The sequence below is a fragment of the Oratosquilla oratoria genome, chromosome 18, assembly GCF_046742065.1.
Source record: "Oratosquilla oratoria isolate Oo_2021 chromosome 18, ASM4674206v1, whole genome shotgun sequence".
Classification (NCBI taxonomy): domain Eukaryota; kingdom Metazoa; phylum Arthropoda; class Malacostraca; order Stomatopoda; family Squillidae; genus Oratosquilla; species Oratosquilla oratoria.
Window position 1 is genome coordinate 62,544,804 of NC_134794.1, and position 22,553 is coordinate 62,567,356.

Genomic DNA, 22,553 nt, shown 5'->3' on the forward strand with positions numbered 1-22,553 from the left:
TTACTGGGCTTGGAATTTTGAAAAAGTGTCTCCCGTTGTGTATTCTGCGTTTTAAGGATATTAATATATTTTTACATCACTTACGGACTCTCAGTTGCTGTGTTTTCTTTTTTATCTTTAACATCTTTAACAAGTTCCTCAAACTTCTGATCTTCTTGATATGACGTGTCCAGATCCTTCTGAGCATTATTCTTTGCCAAATCTTTTCCTCACCTTAGCATAGATCATGACCACCTTTCCTCATATTTTGACATTTGTTCTCTCTGCACCTTACTTTATTCCCCTCATTTCTACTTCTTGTTGCCCAACTTGAGTTGGTTTCTGTTTGACTTGAACAATTTCTTGTTCAATCCGTTCTTTTTATTGCTAATGGCAGCACACTAGGCATTTCTCACTAGCATGGTCCTTGCTTTTGCTACTTGCTTTGCTAACAAACTTTAGCATGTCCGTCACACACAGAATGATTTGCTAGCGACTCTGGTTTGCGGCGAACGAAAAACAGAGGTTCCCGCCAAACTATTTTTAAAAAACGAGTCGATTACTGTTTTTAATCCTTTAATAAGTGTATAGTGACAATTAGAAATGGAAAATTGAAAACTCACGTATAAACATTAATATGCATATTCAGTTCTACCTATACTTTATATCATAAACCACAGGAATGGTGCTTCATTGGAACATTCAAGTGAGGAGCAAAATTTGCTGTTGATTCTTCCCAGCATTCTATCCACTTTTCCCAGCAACAAGAGCCAGTAGCAAAAATTAAAGCTAGTAGCAAAAGCAAATAGTATTCTAGCGAGAAATGCTTAGTGTGCCGACACCTGTAATTTCGATATCTGACGCTCAGTTCAATCTGAGTCTTTAATTTTCACATTTGCAGTTGAGGTTCCTTGTTTTCATCTTTTTGATCAAAAGTTTATCATTCTAATCGATTAGACTCTTGGGATGTTTGCTCACTCGAGCTGTTATATCGCTAGACTATATTTTTTGAAGCTCATTTTGGCAATAAACAACTGTTAGTCTCTATTTTCTGAGGTTCTGTTAGTTTTTTCTTTAGCCTAAATTTGAGAAGACTGGGACGCAATATCATTCTTTAATTCCTCAATCTGTGAGATCTGCCCTTGAATCTTAGTTTTTTGCAACTTCCATTCTAATCATTTCATCTCTAATCCCAAGCGTGGCTTGATTTTCCGCGTCATTATACAGAGGTTCAGTCTGTGTTGGTTGTGTGAACATCTGTGAAGACAACAGAGTAATTTCCTTTAAGATTTATATTCAACATTAAAGATAATGTTTCTCTCACCATCAAGAGAGAAACACATGAATCAATATCTTTTTGGCAATTTTCTATTATTTTTATTATTTATTTATTTATTTATTTATTTATTTATTTATTTATCTATTTATTTATTTATTTATTCTTATTTTTATTTTTTTTTTTTTTTGCTGCTTCCTTCATTTGTTTCAGTCTTGTCAGTAAGTTTATTTTTGTCTCTTTCAATACTTCTCAATTTCCCCTTGTATCTTCTCTCTTTGAAACTTCTCTTAAACTATCTAAAGTGGCAGCACACTATTCATTTCTCGCTAACATGTTACTCGTTTTTGTTATTTCCTTTGCTAGAAAACTAGCGTATCCGTCACTCAGGGAATGTTTTGCTGATAACTTTTTGGCTTACACCTGACGAAAAGAATAAAAAGGATTCCCAAATATTCTCCTGCTTACAAACGAGTCTATTACTGCGGCAGTCAAATATAGAGATCATACTATATGGGAAAAAGCTTAAGCAAATTCCTTACTCCAAGTATTCAGGTAGCTTAATCACAGAGAATGGACGATCAGATAGTGAAATTAGAACACTGGTAGGTATAGCAAAAACAGCATTTGAAAAACAAAAGAAACCTCTAACAAACGTAAATATGAATTGGAACCTGAGATTAAGGTTTTTAACAAGTTTTGTGTGGTCGACGCTTACTTGCGGGTGTGGATCCTGGACAATAAACTCCAAAATGAAAAAAGAAACTTGAGGCAATGGAGGTGTGGTGCCTTCGGAGAATGATAAGGATTTTATGGACTGAAAGAGTAACAAATGAAGAAATCTTAAGAAGAGTCAGGACAAAAAGATCATTGGAAGGAACACATCACAAGTAGAGGATTTTGTTTCCTAGGCAGGAGAATTGTGGGGAAAAGTCAGCCTACTAGACTGCAAGACGTTGGAGGGGAAATTAAAGTTCAAGACCTAACGAGATTGCCTCAAGATCATCGGCATAGTCTCATGGTCGCCGACCCGACGTCAAAGACATGGCACCTCTGTAACGCAAGTCAAATGAAAATAAATAAATAAATAGATAAATAAATAAATAAATAAATAAATAACAGCGATTTCAATTGTTTTTAATGTTTCAATAAGTGAATAGAGACATTTCAAGATAGAGAATAAAAAGTTCGCTTTTAAACAATAATATGGCTGCTCAATTCTATTTATATTTCATATATAAACCCCAGGAATTATGGCTCATCTGAGCACTCAAGTAACACACTTACCGTTGGTCTTCCCAGCAAGTTATCCACTTTTCCCATCAGCAAGAGTCAATAGCATGCTACTTATTTTGTATACCTAAAATAAAAGTGAGTAGCAAAAGCAAATAGCATGCTAGCAAGTTATGCTTAGTGCGCCGCCACCTTGACTCTCTTTCAACTGCTGCAATATTCTTTCCTATTCTGAAGTCAGCATTGTAGAAATAAATAGTATTTCTCCCTTTCATTTTGCCTTTATTTAGTTTGATTGTTTTAAAGAATGTAGTTAATGCAATTTTCGTCTTTGATTTCGCTGTAGTACGTCTGCACACCAGCTAGGCAGGTAGACAGCATAGCTACCAGACTGCGTAAAAGCGCATGTCATGGCATGCCGTTACATAAAGGGATTACATCTCAAGAGGCGTGATGGAATGTAAGAGGTCGCAAGAGAATTATCGGCAAACCAAAAGGAAATATTGGTCAACATTTTGACCAAAAAAATGGAATGGGCAAAGCAAGGTACATGATTTTTTTTTGGAAAAGAGAAAAGGAAAACCCTTAAAACAGAACAGGATAAAAACGACAACATACATTACTTGTGTAGCGTCGACATGTTAGATGAGGAAATATTCACCACATCATTCATCACTCTAACTATAAAAACAAAAATAAGATAAATAAAAATTCTTCCATTTATCCATTTTATCTATTCATCGTTTTATCTATTTATCAATCAATTATAATTTAAGCTATTCGTTTATCTATTATGTTCCTTATATAATATATCTATCTAATTAACCCTACACTCATTCTATTCATATTCATCAACATATTTACTTACAAATCTAATCCTATCCACCTTACAGATGTGCTAACGATTGTAAAAGTGTTAAATATCTTAATTATCTTATTCGCTATTCTCTTTATATTGTTTTCAATCTGCACCGAACTTATGCGCATTCTTACTATTAATTATTCACTACATGACCATACTAAATATTCATAGAAATAACCGTTCTCTTAAAACTCAGAACAATTTTGTTGACGGTTAAAAAGATGTTACATTTACGTATTATTTAATTAATTATTCTGTTTGTATATTTTTTTCAATCTCCATCGAACTCATACGTATATTTACTACCAATCATTCGCTACATGACCATGCTGAATATTCACTGAAATGCTCGATCACACGAAATTTAGAACAAAGTGAACATAAATGCGTTCAGGTGGTGAAGGCGAGGCAATAAAAAAAGAAACGGAAAGTGAAAGTGACAAATGGGTCGCATTTTTGTTGGTCACACCTTTGTCGAACGCAGCAAACGCCAGGGAAACACATCGGATGTTTTCACCAGCACTAATTCCTGACCTTATGTAACATTTAAAATGAACAGTGCAAATAAATAAAAGTGTTACCAAGTCATCCATGTAGAGAGAAAAGGTGGAATTCGTATAGACACGCACGGTTACACACGAAATACCAGCACATAAAAGTTTTTGCCTTGGATTAATTGCATACAAAAAAGTACGTGGGTACACATTTATGCGATATAATTCGCCTTCATACAAATCAATTTACCTGTATATTTAAAATTACCTACCTATCATTGTCCTAATCACACTTCCCTTGACACCTTCCAATTTGGAGAACCAGTTGCCTCACCAAAGAAAAACAGTTCCAGCCGTTGCATTAGAAGTGAGTGAAATGCATGAAAAAGTTTATCTATTTTTACGCCCCGCGAATTGTTAATAACATCTGAATGGTTCTTGATAGGACAAAGCTTCCCCACCCCTGCCCTAACCCCATATATATTCCATATGGAAAACCGAGAAGAAGAAATAAACGGTGTGGAAGGAGATGAGCTAAACGGAAACCGTTAGAGGTAAAAGGTTAGCATATATGTAGAACAAACCAGTAATGAATGTTTAAGTTTGAATTACAATTGGTTTGAGTTGAACGGAAACAGTTAGAGGTACAAGATTAACATATATATGTGGAACAAACCAGTAGTGAACACTTCAATTTGAATTATAATTAGTCTCTGTATAAGAGACATCCCCAAGGCCCCAAGGGAAGGTCGGATTTCACTTCAAGTGGTCCTGTTCTGGCCCGGCTGACTGTAGTTGGACACCTCCACATAGTACGATGCGGAAATGTGAGAGTGAACTTTCGCATTTCTAACTATGCCTGTCCCTGAAAACATCGGCTGTCTACTATGACTAGTTCGTATCGCCAACAAGTTACTTAGTTTCTTGCTAGTTTTAGTTTAGCCCTTGACCAGAGGAGGATCTAAGGCAACTAGTGACGGAGTTTGGGAGGGAAATAGGAGAAAGTTGAAGGTAAATGTGGGTGATGAGATGTACGAGGGGTGAGTTGGAGGTAAGTCTTAAAGGAGAGAGGCTAGAGGAGGTGGCTAGTTTTCAGTTATTTAGTGTCGCATATACCAGAGAATAGAGGAGTAATAGTGAAGGTAATTTGTAGAGTGGGTGAACAAGTAAATGTTTTGGGGAATGAAAAGTGTAATGATAAAGAGGTAGCTACTGATGGCAGCAAAGAGAACATTATATGAAATTGTGATTGTGCCTACGACATTATATGGGGCATACTTTGTATGTAAAGGAAACAGAAAGGAGATTTTTAAATATTTTGGAGATGAAGTGTTTGAAAAGTACGTCAGGAGCTATGAGGATGGATAGAGTAAGATATGAAGAGGTAAACAGGAGAACGGAGGTGGAAAGGGACCTGACAAATAGGGTTCATGAAAGAATACTAGGATGGTTTGGGCATATGGAAAGAATGAGTGAAGAAAGATTACCAAAAAAAGAGATGGACGGAGTGAACTTGAGGGGAAGATGGATGGATGGATGGATGGATGAGGTGAATAGCGCTTTGGTTAAAAGGAGACTGTTAAGCAAGGAAAGGTGAGACAGAACTCATCTCGCGCTTCAGGTACAGGAATCCTCCACAAATAGATATCTGAGACGTGTGTCTACGTGGATCACTAGGTATCCGATAGATACGTAGAATCCTACCAGATACACTGAATAAAGTGGCAACCAAAATGTATCTCACCAAAAATCGTGCTAAAACTTGAGGTTATACTGACACCTTTCGACTAAAAATACAATATACCCAATATTATCATGGGCGTTCCTGTTGGATCATTGTTGATTAAAGTTCCAACCGCATTACTTTGTATAGCGACGGACAGTGTGCCACCGAATGAAGTAAACAATATGCTACCAGATTCAAGCCTAGGGCATTAAAGAACCTGAGGAACAGAATCTACACATAAAACGTGAGAACCCTTGCAGAAAACTAACTACAAAATGAAGAGCTCGACTGGAGAATTGGAGAATATCAGCTGAGATATTGTGGGACTCAGCTAAGTCTAAAGAAAACACGAAAAACTCTTGCAGTTTTCTGTCTGTCATCAAGTGTTCCAATGTAAAGTTAGAGAGAAAAAATCCACTGGAAAAGGGTTAGCGATTAATCTAGAAATTGTTGATAACGTTGTGGAAATCAGTAGTCTATCGGATGGACTGTGGTTAGATTAGGTTATGTTATGTAAAAGACAAATCATGATCAAATATTTAACTTTTTCTACTTCATATTTACAGAGTTCAGACACTAGTCAAACGTGTTTATAACTCGTAACATAAATACAACAAGGTGAACGGAGAAACAGACCTAATAAATTGCTCGTATTCAACATCAATAAAGATGAGCGTAACATATACTATACAACCTTATCAACTATTAATGTCACCAAAGAACATAAACGAATTCAATACCCATTATGACCAAACTTTTCACTGAGGTACAATATACTTAGCAAAAGAATGAGGGCGAATTCAGACACAATTTGCCTCCGAACAATAAAAGACAAATGACAAGGATTCCGTTTAAGGTGTGGCCGTCTTGCCAAATCATACTTAGTTTATAACCTCTCTCTCTTACTTCCCATTTATGTATCATATTATATTGTTTTTGTGAATAGTAAAGGAATATGCACAGTACAATGAGTATCACTTTTTTAAGATTATGACAACGATTACCCAACTCCATCCCATCTCTCTCACCTGTGACACTTTGGCGTGGCAACATGGGGGGAAGCGTTGTTGCCACATGTCATAGAATTTATTCAAATTGTTGCTACAATTCTAAAAAAGTGATAATCATTGTACCGTGCACCTTTCTTGACTTTATACAGAGAATAAAAAATAGTACATACATGGGAAACAAGAGAGAGAGAGGCACGTTGATTTGGCACAATGGCTGGTAGTCAATAACGACGTATGCCTCATTCTGAATGGATTCCTTGGAGCTCACAGAATATAACTTGGCTGGAATTCAGTTTAAAACTGCCTCAGTTAAGGTGAAACTGAAGCCCCAGTCACACCAAGCTTACGACCTGTTTCCGACCACCTTCGGCCGAAAATCAAGCGATCGGTCGGCGACACAAAACCTATGCAAGGAATTGAAATGAAGAAAGTTAATGTGGTTGATAAGATGAAAATCTATGTACTGGGGACTATTCAGTGTGTGTTGTAATAATTCTATCTGTATCGATCTATCTATTTATCTGTCTTATTACCGACTACCAGAGACTTCCAAAGACTACCTGCAACTGGTCGGCGACCAGGTGGTCGCCGGCGGTCGGAAACAGGTCGTACGCGATGACGTTAGTTACCACATCATAGTAAATGGTGTTCATCCGCAAAAGGATTAAATTAAATTTCTTATCTCTTTGGACTTATCGAATTTCCCGTCCGCCATGAGATAAATTACATACAATCAATATTTTATTACATTTGTACAAGTTATACAATAATGTTACATATAGATGCCATTTTACATATAAGGCTATCCTTGTATGTGGCAATAATATTTACAATACATAATTTTATTAACATGGACACACGCAATGCTTTGACCAAGATTAGTAATTTTATTATACAACAAAGCTATATGCGTTAAGGGGACATCAGACGTCAGCAGTAATTGGCAGCAGACAGTCGGTACTTGGACTAGGACAGTCACATTTGCTAGGGCTACTCTCTCCACTTGACTAGTTCTTATAATCCAACATTACGTTGGATGGCTTTCATCTCGGCAGTTAACACTGCCACCCACTTCTGGGCATTTCCCAGCTTTTTCTCTCTTTGACCTTTCCGTCTCTCCGTATCTCTCCGGGATCCGCACGAGTCCTTGTTGGCTCGTGAGACTCCTCGGTCGTCCGTCCCGGCGAAATCTAGTATAAATCTGTCGTAGTTTAGTGTATACCCCGTCCCCACTGGGCACAGAGCGCGTCATTCCACGCGGCTGTCGCCAGTCGCCAAGGAATTGTGTGACCCCTATAGTATTGTCCACTTAGGCTCTGTTGAGGACACTTCTTGTGTAGCAGGGGGCTTGTCCCCCACCCCGACGTGGAGAATGGAGTCTTTAACTCCACCTCTACAAACGAAAAACACCTCCCTTGACGACCCTAATATCGACCCAGATAAGGCGAGGCACGTTTTTCTCCACTCCGACCAAATCCGATTAGCTGAACTCAACCCCTTTATTTTGAAGAAATATCTGTCTTCTCATATTGATGATATCAACCAGGTTAGGAAACTTAGAAGCGGAGATCTCCAAGTTACCACCAACCCTGGGAAAGCTACACGCGACTTACTTAAGGGCAAAACGTTTCATACCTTTGATGTTGTTGCCTCCCTCCCTAGGTCACTCAACTCCTGCAGAGGAGTAATCTACTGCAGAGATTTGATGACTATGGACGAATCTGACATCCTCGAAGAAATGAAAAACGAAGGGATTCTAGATGTCAAATTCATAACGCGACTGGACCGGGAAAAGAACATTCGAATAAACACGCCCCTCATCATCCTCACTTTCAACTCCACAACCCTCCCTGACCATGTCAAAGTTGGATACATCCACGTCTCAGTACGACCATATGTCCCCAACCCTTTGCGCTGGAATAAGTGTCTTAGATTTGGTCACCTTGCTAAGTTTTGTCGTAGCCAAACGATCGTTTGCGGTAAATGTGCAGGTGAACATCCTACAGATGCCTGTTCTACAAATGTGTTTCAATGTGTCAACTGCCCCTCTAACAACAAGCATGCATCCACCTCCCAAGATTGTCCCACCTTCAAAATAGATAAAGAAATTTGTGCCGAGAAAGCAACTTTTGGCATCTCTTTCTACGAAGCGCGGAAGCGTGTGATGGAAAGATAAGTTACCCCAACTAGTCCCTCCGGAGCAACTTCCTATGCTTCTGCAGTTAAGAAAACGTACAGAACCATTGAAACACAGACTGTAAGCAAGCACTCCGATAAGGACAAAGATCTCTGCCCACGTACCAAACAAACCACGTACTCGCACCTTCCTTCCCCGACTATCCCAGAGTTTCCACTACGTGTGCCTACACATCTAGAAGAGGATGTTCCCATGGAGATCACTGGCTCCTGCAAACGACTATTAAGTCCGGTATCCAGCTCAGACCGAGCATCGGGGGCAAAACACACCTCTCCCACTAAGACCAAGAAAGGAAGAAATCGAAGCTAATCAAAATAAATAAAATAGATAAATAGAATAAAAACAAAAAATAAAATAATAAAAATCATCCAGTGGAATTACCGAGGTATTAGAAACAAAGTAGATGACCTATCTATTTTCAACTCTATAAACATCCCCTCAGTTATATGTCTACAGGAAACATTCCTAAATCGCAGCGTTCAATTACACCTGAAAAAACTTTAGGAAAGACAGGTTTGCGCCTGGAGGGGGGGGGGGCGGTGGGTCGCAGTTGCTGTCAGCGACTGCCTTCCCAAAGAGGGGCTGCCACTATCCACAACCTTGGAGGCAGTTTCTGTAAAAACGAAAGTACAGAACAAGCTTGCGTCCATCTGCTCCATATATTTACCTCCAGACCAACCAAATCCGCTACAAGAGGTAAATAAACTTATAAGACAGCTACCCCACCATAAACTTATAGTCGGAGACTTTAACTCCCACCATCACATGTGGGGGAGTGATAGAACATGTGCTCGAGGGGAGCAGATGGAGGCAGTTCTGAATATCAACAACCTGGTCCTCCTAAACACTGGCGATCCCACTCGTGTAGACAATGCTAGGGGCACTTTTTCATGCATCGATTTATCCATATCATCTCCTGCGCTGTCTGACGACATAGAATGGACTACGCATGACGACACCATGCTCAGCGATCATTTCCCAGTCATCCTAAAAATAGTGGGTCACCACGTTACAGCTGCTCCAGCCTATGAAGACAACCCCCCCCCCCTCCCTGTCCCAAATGCATCATGAGGAGAGCCAACTGAGAAAGGTATCGACATACTACCAACGTCAACACCACAGGAGACAATATGGATGACAATGTAGTCAATTTAACATTACCTATTTTGAATTCAGTGCATAAACACATACCAAATACCTCGGCATTTCACAAGCATAGAGTTCCTTGGTCGACATAAGACTGCAGAAAAGCACTTTGCAAGCGGAATAAGGCTTATCGAATTTTTAATAAGAACCCAATTTTACCCAACTTGATTACTTTTAAAAAGGCGCAAGCAGGGGCCCGTAAAAACATTAAACAGTCCAAGCGAAAGTCTTGGCGTGATTTTATTTCGACAATTAACATGCACACCCCTCTAACGCAGATTTGGTCAGCCGTCCGAAGAATTGACGGCAAACATGCACCTACCATAAATACTTTGACGATAAGAATCACATTTGTAGATACCCCCACCGACATCACAAACATAATAACAGATACATTTACACAAGCAAGCAATACAGATAACAATTCGCCAATGTGGTTTCAGGAAAAATCGAAGTAGTCTTGACCATTTGGTTAATTTAGAACATGATATCCTTTCAAGTTTCGAGAGGAAAGATTTTCCTTGTAGCTTGCTTCTTAGATTTAGAAAGAGCCTATGACATGGCATGGCGACGTGGTGTCCTCGAAAAGATCTATGCACTTGGCCTTAGAGAGACTCTCCCTATTTTTATTCAAAACTTTTTACTAGAACGAACATTCTCTGTCAAAATTCAAAGTTGCTTTTCATCAATACGCATACAAGAAATTGGCGTACCACAGGCAAGTGTGTAGAGCCCCACATTATCTATGTTACTTATTAACGATATTCTACCTGCTCCACCTCGGAACCTTAAATATTCATTATACGCTGACGGCGTCGGAATCTGGCATTCCTCATCGAACGCTAGTTTTTCCGGCTCTCGCGTACAACTTGCCCTGGACTCGCTCCAGGAATGGTCTGACGAATGGGGATTTAAGTTTTCGGAAGTAAAGTCAACAGTGGTTGTATTTTCACGCAGAGCCCAGGCAGAAATCGATCTGCAATTACATGGAAATCCCATTCCAGTACAAAATTCAACCCTTTTCCTTGGCCTAAAACTGGACTCCAGGCTAAACTGGAAGGCCCATGTAAAGTAACTCCAGCCTTAATTCCTTTTCCATCAGGATCCGATCCTTGTGCGAGCAGTATTCAGTGCCACTGTGGTTTATTAAAAAATTGAAGACGTTCCACATACCACCGTGGGAAAAGGTCACCCTGAACGTCAACATCAACGAAGACCTCCACAAGAAATCGTGCTCGGTGGAAGAACTCCGACAGAAGACCCTACAAGTCATCAACGGGTACACTGGCCACAGGGCACTGTATACGGATGGTTCCAAGTGTGGCCGTAAGACAGGGACAGGGTTATATAGCTCCACAACCCGGATGATGTTCCGATTGCCGGACCATACGAGCATTTATATTGCCGAACTCTTTGGAATATACAAAGCGATAGAAAAGGCTCAATCTGACACACATAGTAACTTTGTTATTTTCTCAGATTCTTTGAGTGCATTACAGTCAATTAAGTCAGGTAACCAAATGGGGAATTTTCTCCTGGGCAAAATCATTAGCGCACTTTCGACGACCAACAAGTCCATTACTCTCTCTTGGGTTCCCAGCCACATTGGGATTTCCGGGAACGAGAAAGCGGACACGCTGGCCAAATCTGCGTTAGAAAATGACTCTATTATAGATATACCCATAGACACAGGCAATTTCAATTCATTCTTAAGAAAACAATTGCGCGCCCACTGGCAACACCAGTGGGACAATCTCCATATCACACATAAACAAAAGGAGCACATAACAGACTGGTCAACATCATACAGAAGCAATAGACGGGAGGAAATCGCCATAGCAAGGCTGAGGATGAATTCCACCTACATCACCCACCTAGATCCTTATATCACTGGCGTATTTCCTCTCCAGTGCAACACCTGCAACACTACACTATCTATAAGACACATACTCATACACTGCATGAAATATAACACACAGCGCCAGGCGCTTATACATCATTGCAGACTCAACAAAATTCAGTGAAACGTGACAAATCTTTTGGCCAATGACTGTTTCATTATTGGCAAAGTAGTGTATTATTTGCGTACAACAGGACTGTTGTGGAAATTGTAATGGTAAATTAAGCAGGATCGCAGGTTCACACCAGGATTAATGACCACCTTATGGGTCGATAGCCTGCCTTAAGATAAAGAATAAATAAATAAATAAATAAATAGATAAGGGGACACTTCAGTAGTGGCGTATTGCCACATAATCTTGGTGTGACTGGGCTCCAAAGCAACACAGTACAAGCGATAAACTACTGAGACGAAATAGAACAGTATTTCTTATTATGATGAACTGCTGATTAGATTAAAGCCCCCGTCAAATGTTATGAATTTGAAAAGCTGAGAGACAACTTCGCTTACAATATTCTAGACTCCCCTAAGGACAGTTCAGCATTGTGTCTAATATTCGTATTCTATGTTTAACTTCTCTTAGTTCGTTATTCACTTCTCAATACATGACGCAAAGGTGATTTGGCATTTGGAGATTCGAAAAAAAGTGTAACCTAAGTCGTTTCTACTCAAATAATTCACTTAAGTCGCTTAAAGCAACTGCGGCATTTTATCACCAGTCTTCTGGATCGGTAACATGTTATGAGTCAGTCAGTGGATAGAAAAATAAATGCATGTGGTAGTCGGAGACTTCAACGTTAAAGTGGGGGGAGGATATGAAAGGTGAAATATGCGCTGGAAGGTTTAGAAAGCATTAGATTTGCAGAGAAATAGAGAGTTCTTCTAAATATGCGTGTAGAGTGGAGTGTGTGTGCACGTACATGCGTTTCCACCTTTCCCTTCGGGATAGGAGTGACCTACCTCAACATCAGTGACGCTGAGGCTGGTTTGTACCTGAAAGAGCTTTGAGGTGAAGGAGAAGACAAAGACGACAAGCCACGATCCAAACAAACATTCACCCCAGAGGCGAAGGTGTCTTACTTTACACAGCTGAATCATTTCTTCTTCTTCTTTTTTTTCTTTTTCTTTTTTAAGTTAACCCGTTCACCGCTTTGGCTAAATCCAGACAATCTCGATTAGCTTAAGTCACCGAAGCTTCGTGTTGAGGAGGCTGACACGTAGTTACGTAACTCCATAGAAAAGACGCGCACGGTCACTTCCTTCTACCATGAACTTCGGTTATGCAACGATAAAATATGGAGCCCAGGTGCATGAGTTGCCCAAGCCAATTTTCATAATCCCATCCAGCGAACGGTCCTTGTAGTAGGTAGCTAAGAACTCACCCTTCCATATCCAGGAGTTGACCTCCCTCTAGATTCTAGAGTCTAGAACATACGAATGAAGGACACTGCAAGAGACCATAAGGCCTACACTAGGCAGTTCCATGTCCATTACCACCTACCATTCCCATCCATAAAATTATTTAACCTTCGATTAAATCAACCAATAGTTTCAGCGATCACTAAGTGGTTACTAAGTATATTTCATTCGTTAACCAGTTTATTACTAAGCCAGTTTTTGCCTATTTCCTTCTTAAATCTAAATTTGTCCAATTTAAATCCATACTACGAGTCCTGTCCTGCTGTCTTTATATGGTAACTTTGTCTGCACCGCCCTTGTTAAATCCTTTGACTCGTTTGAATAAGTCTGTTGCTGTAATTTGCCTTGACTATATTTGGATCGGGTTCCTATGATGCCGTGCAGGAAGAGTAACTTTTTTTTTTTTTTTTTTTACCAATTTTTTTTTTATAATTTTTTTAGTTTCACCAAACTTTTTTTTTATAGTTTAGCCAATTTTTTTTCTTTTTTTTTTTTTAGTTTAACCAAACTTTTTTTTTTTCTTTCTTTTAGATGTAACGTGGTCATATTTCTACCTGTTTCTACAGGTTGGAGCAACGTTGCTCTGTAAGAATTCACACTTTTTTTCTTCTTCTTCTTCTTTATAAGACATCACGCCAAATTGGTCGTTGAAGTATTGTGTCCTCGCAGTGTGTTTATTTCTGAGAACAAAGAAAATTTAGAACACAAATTTCAAGTTGCTTGCCATGGCACCAATCCATCAAGAACCGCCATGTTGAAATGGATTACTCTGTATAATGCTACAAGAAGTGTTAACGGACAATTTGTTGGCAGAAGAAGCTGAGCACGTTACCAAGAAACAATAGAGTGAGTTATGTGGTGTGGCAGAGCCTCCGGCATCCGTGCATCCAGTCTTACCGACCGCACTGGAAAATCTGATCATACTTTTCTATTTTGCTTCGTTTTCGGCCATTAGTATTATGGTATAAACCACAAGTGGTCAGAGGTGCTATACTATATATAACTATATATAGTGCTCTACTATATATAACTATATATAACTGTAAATAACTATTCTGGCTCTCAAGACCAAAACTCGATGTTTGTTGTTACATAACCGAAGTTTATGGACTGGCGAGATGGAGCGCGTCTTTGTCCACGAGGTTACATAACTACGTGGTCAGCCTTTCCAAAATGAGAACCCGGGATCCTAAACTGATTCTCTGGAGTTAACTAAGACAGTTTAATTAAAAAGGCTTAAAAATCTTCCAGCGTAATGGCAAAAACATGAAGTCGCCACTAAAGCAATTGTTTTAAAAAAACAAACAATAGTCGAAGGTTTTCTTTGAGTGTGTACTTTGTACATATGCACAAAAACGTGCATTTACAAAGACCCAACTTGCCACGAGCTAGACTTGCAGAAAGATAGACAACTCCTCCACACACACACACACACACACACACACACACACACACACACACACACACACACACACACACACACACACACACACCTATTCAAGATTTTAATAAGAAAAAATTATGTTGAAAGATACAAAGACGGGTCACTACGAGCATAGCTCCCTTCCCGTGTAATACAATTAGGTGAACACACACACACACACACACACACACACACCTATTCAAGATTTTAATAAGAAAAAATTATGTTGGAAGATACAAAGACGGGTCACTACGAGCATAGCTCCCTTCCCTTGTAATACAACTAGGTGAACACACACACACACACATACACACACACACACACACACACACACACAAATTACAGAACAGATGATACCTTTATATTTGCCTCATTCAAAGTCTGGATGGAAATTACCATCTTGAGGTGAAGATGGTGCCATCGGGGCGCCTTGAGCTTCGTACTCGCTTCCTTCCACGTAGTGGTTCCCAAACTGTGGTCCGCGAGAGCTTTACAGGTACATAAACACTTTCGAGCTTATATGCGATTTTCATTTGTTTTCAATTCGATTGTCCGTAATTGTTTATTTTGTATTTCTTTATTGTGCATCCCTCGCATTAAAATTTAATGAATAAATTATGTTCTTTGTTGTTGGCATATTTGTGTGTTCTACTTATGAATTAATTGATATTTGATTGAAATGCGTTTTTCTGGGACTAGGTGGCACGCGATGATAGTACGGGACTTCCAAAAAATATTCAATCAGAACAAAATAAATAGATAAATAGAAATAGAAACCACTGGCGTAGATAGACCTGATTTGGGTTTTATACCCTCTTCGACTACTATTTATTATTGGAAATCCAAGCACATATGGCCTCTAGCTCAAAGCTCACTACCTTATAGATACTCGTCCTTACTCATGTATCTTTTTCAACGTCCTTGCCTCCGTAACCCTTCGCGTTTTATTTGCCTCCTTTTTTGTTCGCATCTATTGATGGTTGCTCTAGGACAATGGACTGACAACCTCATCTATGTCGGAGCTGGGGAAAAGGATAAACCTTTTGTTCTATTCTTGCCAACATCGCAAGACGACAGGATCTAGCTTTGCACAGTAAGACACTTTTGTTTTGAGGATGAAATTTTGCTTGGATTGTGGAGTTCCGTCTATGGCCTTTCCTTCATCTTAGAGTACGAGCCAATCCTAATATCTCTGACGTTGAGGCAGGTCACATATGTTTCTAGGGCAAAGGTAGTGTTGCCAAATGGGGAGACACGCACACGTACGCACGCACCATGGAGAAGATAGATCGTGCACACACGCCATAGAAAACGTAGACGCATGCGTATTTCACATGCACTAAAAATTTGCATGTGTAAGCAGATTAACTTAATCCAACCATCTCACCTTAACCACTGAGGTAGAATTCAGCAGGTGTGCATAGCAGCCGTGCATATGTCATCGTTGTATGTATCAAACATATCCGATTTTTGTACCCAGGAGTGCAGCAATTAATGCGATATTACATTGCTTAGTGTGCTGTGAAAGGTACTCGTTCATCTATGATGGCGCGAGATTATTTGCCTGATCAGATCTTATCGCTTCATGTTCTGGTGGAGCGTCGACTTGGATGTCAACAAGTCCTGTTCTCAGCCAGCGTTAATCTCAAGATGGAATTTGATTAAGTACATCGAGATGTGTTATGGGATTTTCTGCAGATATTGACCTGATGTCTGGATTGTACTACGAGACATACGAGACGGTGTTGTAAAGTGTAGAGGAGGTGTGTCTGTTTCTTCTTCTTCTTCTTCTTCTTCTTCTTCTTCTTCTTCTTCTTCTTCCTTCTTCTTCTTCTTCCTTCTTCTTCTTCTTCCTTCTTCTTCTTCTTCTTCTTCTTCTTCTTTTTCTTCTTCTGTTGATTAGAGTGAGGAAGGAGTGAGTCCTCGCTCCAATACTTTCCAACACCTGCATGGACCAGGCTTTGGATAGTGATGTCAACGACGTCATTGCTGGGCATGCGGAACATCCATTGGGAACTCGAGGACACCAAGCTTGTCTTTGCCGATGATGATGCTTTCCTGAAAGGTCCTTCGAACCCCTGGTAAGAGAGGCGAGACCACTGGATCTCCAATTTTCCGGGATCAAAACTATTGTAAGATCCAGACGTTTAAAGACTTGCTGGGTGATGCAAATAACGAGGATACTGGTGTCTTGCATCGCTTCACGTACCTTGGTAATGTAGTGCATAACATTGGTGGGTCATGTCATGAATTACTTCGATTGATTGCTGTGTCCCAAAGGGTTGTAAATTCGCTCAATCAGAATTTATGGATTTGTCCATATTCACACAGTCGGACTAAGATCCAAAGCTTCAAGTCAATTGTGATCCTGTCTTGTTGTACGACTCTGAAACATGAAGATAATTCTGGCCTGGAGAAGCGTTTTAACGTCTTTGGTGCCAAGTGCCTTCGGGGAATCATGGGGTACCGTTGATATGACTTTCTCAAACCAGCAAATGTTCCATGAGAATCACTCAAGACCTGTGACCAATATGATTCTTGAACATCAACTCCGGCTCCATAGGAATGTGACACGTTTCCTTTATATTGATCATACTCATAAGTGTTATCTCCTCGGTGGAGGAGGAAAAGAGGAATCCACCCACAGAACTCATGGGTAGATTGAGTCGACTGAGTGGTTAACGAATGTAATAGATTTAGTAGCAATGCAGTGAGCGCTGAAATGATTTGTTGTTTAAAGAGAAGATGAGATAGCTTTATGGACGGGTGAAAGGTGGTAAGGGACGTGGAACTACCTAGTGTAGGACTTATGGTCTCTTGCAGTCTCTTCCACTCTTATGTTCTTATGACTTATCCCGCTGAAAGCTGTTTGGAATGGGAAGTGGGACTGCATAGGAGCTTGTTAAAAAAAAGTGCGGAATAACTTCGGTTTGGAAATCAAGAAACACGGCACTGACGTATGCTCCGAACTCATGTGCCCAGAATTCCCCCTCCGGCGAATAAAATCGTCTGGCGTCAGATGGGATGATATGTCTAAAGCGAAGGTGGCTAAAGCAAAGAATAAGACACGTTGAGTTGTACAATGAGTTGGATAGTAGAACAGGGAAAAAAGACGTACACCAATCGGCCAGGCATAGAGACAGAGCCGGGCGGGATGCGCACTATCTTAAAATGATCAAGGATACAAACTGAAATGTATTGATAAGTGACAAGAGGGTGTTAAGAAGGAATGAGGAGTAAATCTAAGATCTAATAAATATGAGAATGTGAGGAAGAAACGGTTGGAAGAATTGAAGTAATGAATTAGATATTGCGAGAGATCAGCTGGGTGTGAGGATGGACGTGAAGAGAATGGAGGGTGGCAAGGCAACTGGCCCATCATACTAGTGGAATCGTGAAGGACCTTTGGAAGAGGTGATAGCTTACCTGCTCAGCACTCTATCGTTAGGGTTAATACCCTATCGAAGAGAGGCCCGTCCATCTGCTTCTGTCGTTCTACAAGAGCTCTTCTATTACTTCCTTCAAGATGGTACCTCTTCTCTCAATGGCTTCACGGGTGCTACCAGTCCACCTATTTCTGAGCTCGCCGAAAGGCCTTGGTCCCTCTGTATCGATGAGTCCAGAACTCTCCGCTTTATATGTTCTTAACATCTAAGCTGTGTTCTTTCTATGATGCTCAGTATAGACTCCGCTCCTAATTTCTCCTTAATTGTTTCAGTTCTAACTAGGGGGAGATCATAGAGAGAGGTGGTAATAACCTAACCAATTAGATTGTTGAATAGAATAACGAAGGAGAGGAGAAGTGTTTCAGTTCCGTTTTTCAAGTAGAAAGGCGTTATAACATTGAACTATTTTCCCTCCGAATGTAGGAGCAGATTTGCAGCCTACAATTTTCGAGAAAGAATTTTATATGCCGGAGGAATATAATTTTCCTGCAGCATATCAAATGGCATTCTATGTATTTTTGTTCAGAAAACAAAATAGTTTGCCATAGTGACTTTACGGCGGAAAAAGTTCTGGAGGTTGGCGGCAGTACCGCCGATTAATCGGAGGCAGGAGGAGAAACAGTCTACTGTGATCACCCCTTAGGGTGAATCTGCAGAGTTGCAGCAACAGCAGAGTTAATGAGATGAGGTTGACAGGTCATTCATCTAGGATATGGGAAAGAGTGACGTGCAGAATAATGAGGAGTATAGTAGAGATGTAAAGAAGAGAGTGCAGGCTGGCAGAAGTAGGAGGGTGACAGGAGTGATCTGTGACAGAAAGATTTCTGGAAAGGGGAATGTCTTATAAGACGGGGGTAAAGGCCAGTCATGTTGTATGGTGAGGAGACGGTCCCAATGACAAAAAGACACGAGACACCGTTGGAGGTTACCAGAATTGAAAATGCTGCGTCTTTCACTAGGAGTGACAAGGCTTGGGCAAAATTAGAAATTAACATATAGACACAGCGCATATATGCCAGTTTGGGGACAAGGCTAGAGAGATAAGGCAGATGGTCTGGGTATGTCAAGAGGATGGATGAGTAGTTTATGAAAAGAAGGATGCTGGAGGATGAGAGGATGACTGGAAGAAATGTTTGTGAAGGAAGTCATGTAGGCAGTGGTGGATGTGATAGAAAAAGGACAAACAAGACAAAATAAAGTGGAGACAGGTAGGCAAAGTGACAACCCTTAAGAGAAGAAACAATAAAAAAAATCTAGTTTAGATAATGACAATGGATGTACACCTACGCTACTTGCTCATTCATATCCACATAGATGTAGTTCAGGATTACCTATGCTGGTTTATATTCTTGTGATTATATAAATATCTGTGTATAGATCATAGTAGTAGGTATAGGTTATGTAGAAATTAAAGGTAGTCACGCCAACCGGAATTTTACATCAAATCTCAAAAGATAGGAAAGTTAGATGCAGTAGTTGGTAATTGATCATTTTCAAACGTAATCAGTTTTTTTTTTTAGATATATTCATTATGATATCGTTGTTTAATTTTCAGATTGAAATATCTATGTTTCACCGGATATTGTTCCATTTTTGTCGTCCTTCTCAAAAAATGAGAATTAATCTAACCTGACCTGACCTGACCTAGCCTTCCCCAATATGAAGCTCCGCCATACACCCTGCTCTGTTTTGGGACACCCCTTCGGACCAGAGCAACACATCACTTGTCCATGTTAGAGAAAAATCTCTTCTCATAAAGGAATGGTAAGATTAAATAATCAGATTTTTGTTACTAATGAAAGAATACACTTTTACTTCCATAGTAGGGAAGTTACTGGAAGGTGTCACTATGGACAGAATAGTAAGAGTTTCTGCAGGGAAACAAACAGTTATTAAATTCGCAGCAGCATGGTTTTCGGGGTCACAGATCATCCTTAACCAACTTGCTAGAGTTCTTCCATGTCATGCTTCAAGAATACGACAGGACTGTAGGAGAGAGGCCAAACGCAGAGTATAGGATCCAATATATTTGACGTTTCGCCCAGCAGGGCTTCTTCAGAAAGAAGCTCTGCTGGGCGAAACGTCAAATATATTGGAACCCATACTCTGCGTTTGGCCTCTCTCCTACAGTGCTGTTGCAGTCGTTGCTGCTTTTACTCATACGACAGGAACAGAGCAATCGATGCACTTTATCTCGACTTCCAGAAAGCCTTTGATAAGGCACCTCATAAGAAGTTAATGTCGTAAATTCGAGCCATAGGCATTAGGGGAACAGTGTTAAATTGTATTGAAACTTGGTTGAAAGATAGAAAATAGTGTGCAGTTATTAATGAGGTACCGTCTAACTGGTCTCCTGTTACCAGTGGGGTACCCCAAGAATCAGTATTAGGTCCGCTCCTCTTCATCACCTATATCAATGATATAGATGTTGGAATTGTGAGCCGCATAGCTAAGTTTGTGGATGACATAATGTTGGGAGCAAATGTTGCGGCGCCTGAAAGTATAGAAATTCTTAGGTTAGACTTAGAGAAAGTGGGAGAGTGATGTGAGAAGTGGCTAATGCCATTTAATCTGGATAAGTGTAAGATCACATATATCGGACACGCAAACCAGAGGGCAGACTCTCTTCTAGGTCATGACATAGCAAGTACAGATCTGGAAAAATATGGGTGTTTTGATTAGCAGCGACCTGAAGTCCTCAAAACAGTGTATAGAAGCAAAAGAGAAAACACAAAAGTTTTTAGCCTACATCTGAAGACAGTTTTGTTACCTGAACCAAGAAATAGTCTTGACGCTTTACAATCCTCTTGTTCGTCTCCATCTGGCATACGCTTTCCACTTCTGGTCGCCGAACTTGAGAATGGACGTGCAGAGGCTAGAACGAGTTTAGGCACGAGCAACGAAACTTATTCCCGCCATTAGACACATGGGCTACCAGAGGCATCTCAAGACTTTGGGGTTCTTTTCTCAAGAAACCAGGAGATTGCGAGGACAGTTAATAGCGGTTTTAAAAACATTTCAAGGATTTGAAAACATTGACTATATATTGACATCTCTTCGGCTTGAACGTGAATGCCACTCGTAACCATAGGTGGAAGCTCAATCCCCCCTCGTTACTATTGTAACAAGGTTGGTGAATTTTTTACCGATGAAATCTACAACACTTGGAACAGACTACCAAAGGACGTGGTAAACAGTTCCTCTGTTGAGAAGTTCAAGAGTCTGTTAGACAAGGTGTTACAAACATTAGTGTAAGTACTAGTGTGAATCCCCGGTAACCTTTCATGATACTGAAATTCCTTGTAACTCCTTGTAAATCTCTCTCTCTCTCTCTCTCTCTCTCTCTCTCTCTCTCTCTCTCTCTCTCTCTCTCTCTCTCTCTCTCTCTCTCTCTCTCTCTCTCTCTCTCTCTCTCTATCTATCTCTCCCTCCCTCCCTCTCTCTCTCTCTCTCTCTCTCTCTCTCTCTCTCTCTCTCTCTCTCTCTCTCTCTCTCTCTCTCTCTCTCTCTCTCTCTCTCTCTCTCTCTCTCTCTCTCTCTCTCTCTCCTCTCTCTCTCTCTCTATCTCCTCTCTCTCTCTCTCTCTCTCTCTCTCTCTCTCTCTCTCTCTCTCTCTCTCTCTCTCTCTCTCTCTCTCTTTTCTCTCTCTCTCTCTCTCTCTCTCTCTCTCTCTCTCTCTCTCTCTCTCTCTCTCTCTCTCTCTCTCTCTCTCTCTCCTCTCTCTCTCTCTCTCTCTCTCTCTCTCTCTCTCTCTCTCTCTCTCTCTCTCTCTCTCTCTCTCTCTCTCTCTCTCTCTCTCTCTCTCTCTCTCTCTCTCCTGTTTGTGAGATCTGAAAGGACCTTGGCTCAGCCTGCCAAAATGCCATGGCCATTGCCAGTATTGCCTCATTGGTGCTGATTTGCATGATAATGGGAACAGTCCAAGAAGCCGTCTCCTTTACCCTGTGTACTAGGACTGCTGTGACAGGTAGACGTCAACGGTAGTCATAAGATTCGAATATTTGTTGCATATCGTGAGAAGCGCGAACAAAATCAACACAATTATGAAACAATTTATATCTGATCCCTTATGGTTTGGCATTTAAGACAAATGAGTATCATACTCTTTGGGTCGAATTCCTTTCAGTGTGACGACAGAAGTATAGAAGTAAAAAAATATTCCTCCACTATAAATTACCATCATACTATTTCGATCGAATTACCTTAAGTGTGACGACAGAAGTAGAGAAGTAAACAAAAAAAAAAAAAAAAAAATCCACTACAAATAATCATCATACTATTTGATCAAATTCCCTTGGGTGTGACGACAGAAGTATAGAAGTACAAAATATTCGTTCCACTACAAATGAACATCAAAATATTTAAATAAAATTTCCTAAATGTGATCTCTATTGGATCGAATTCCCTAGAGTGTAACGACATAAGTATAGGGGTAGAAAATG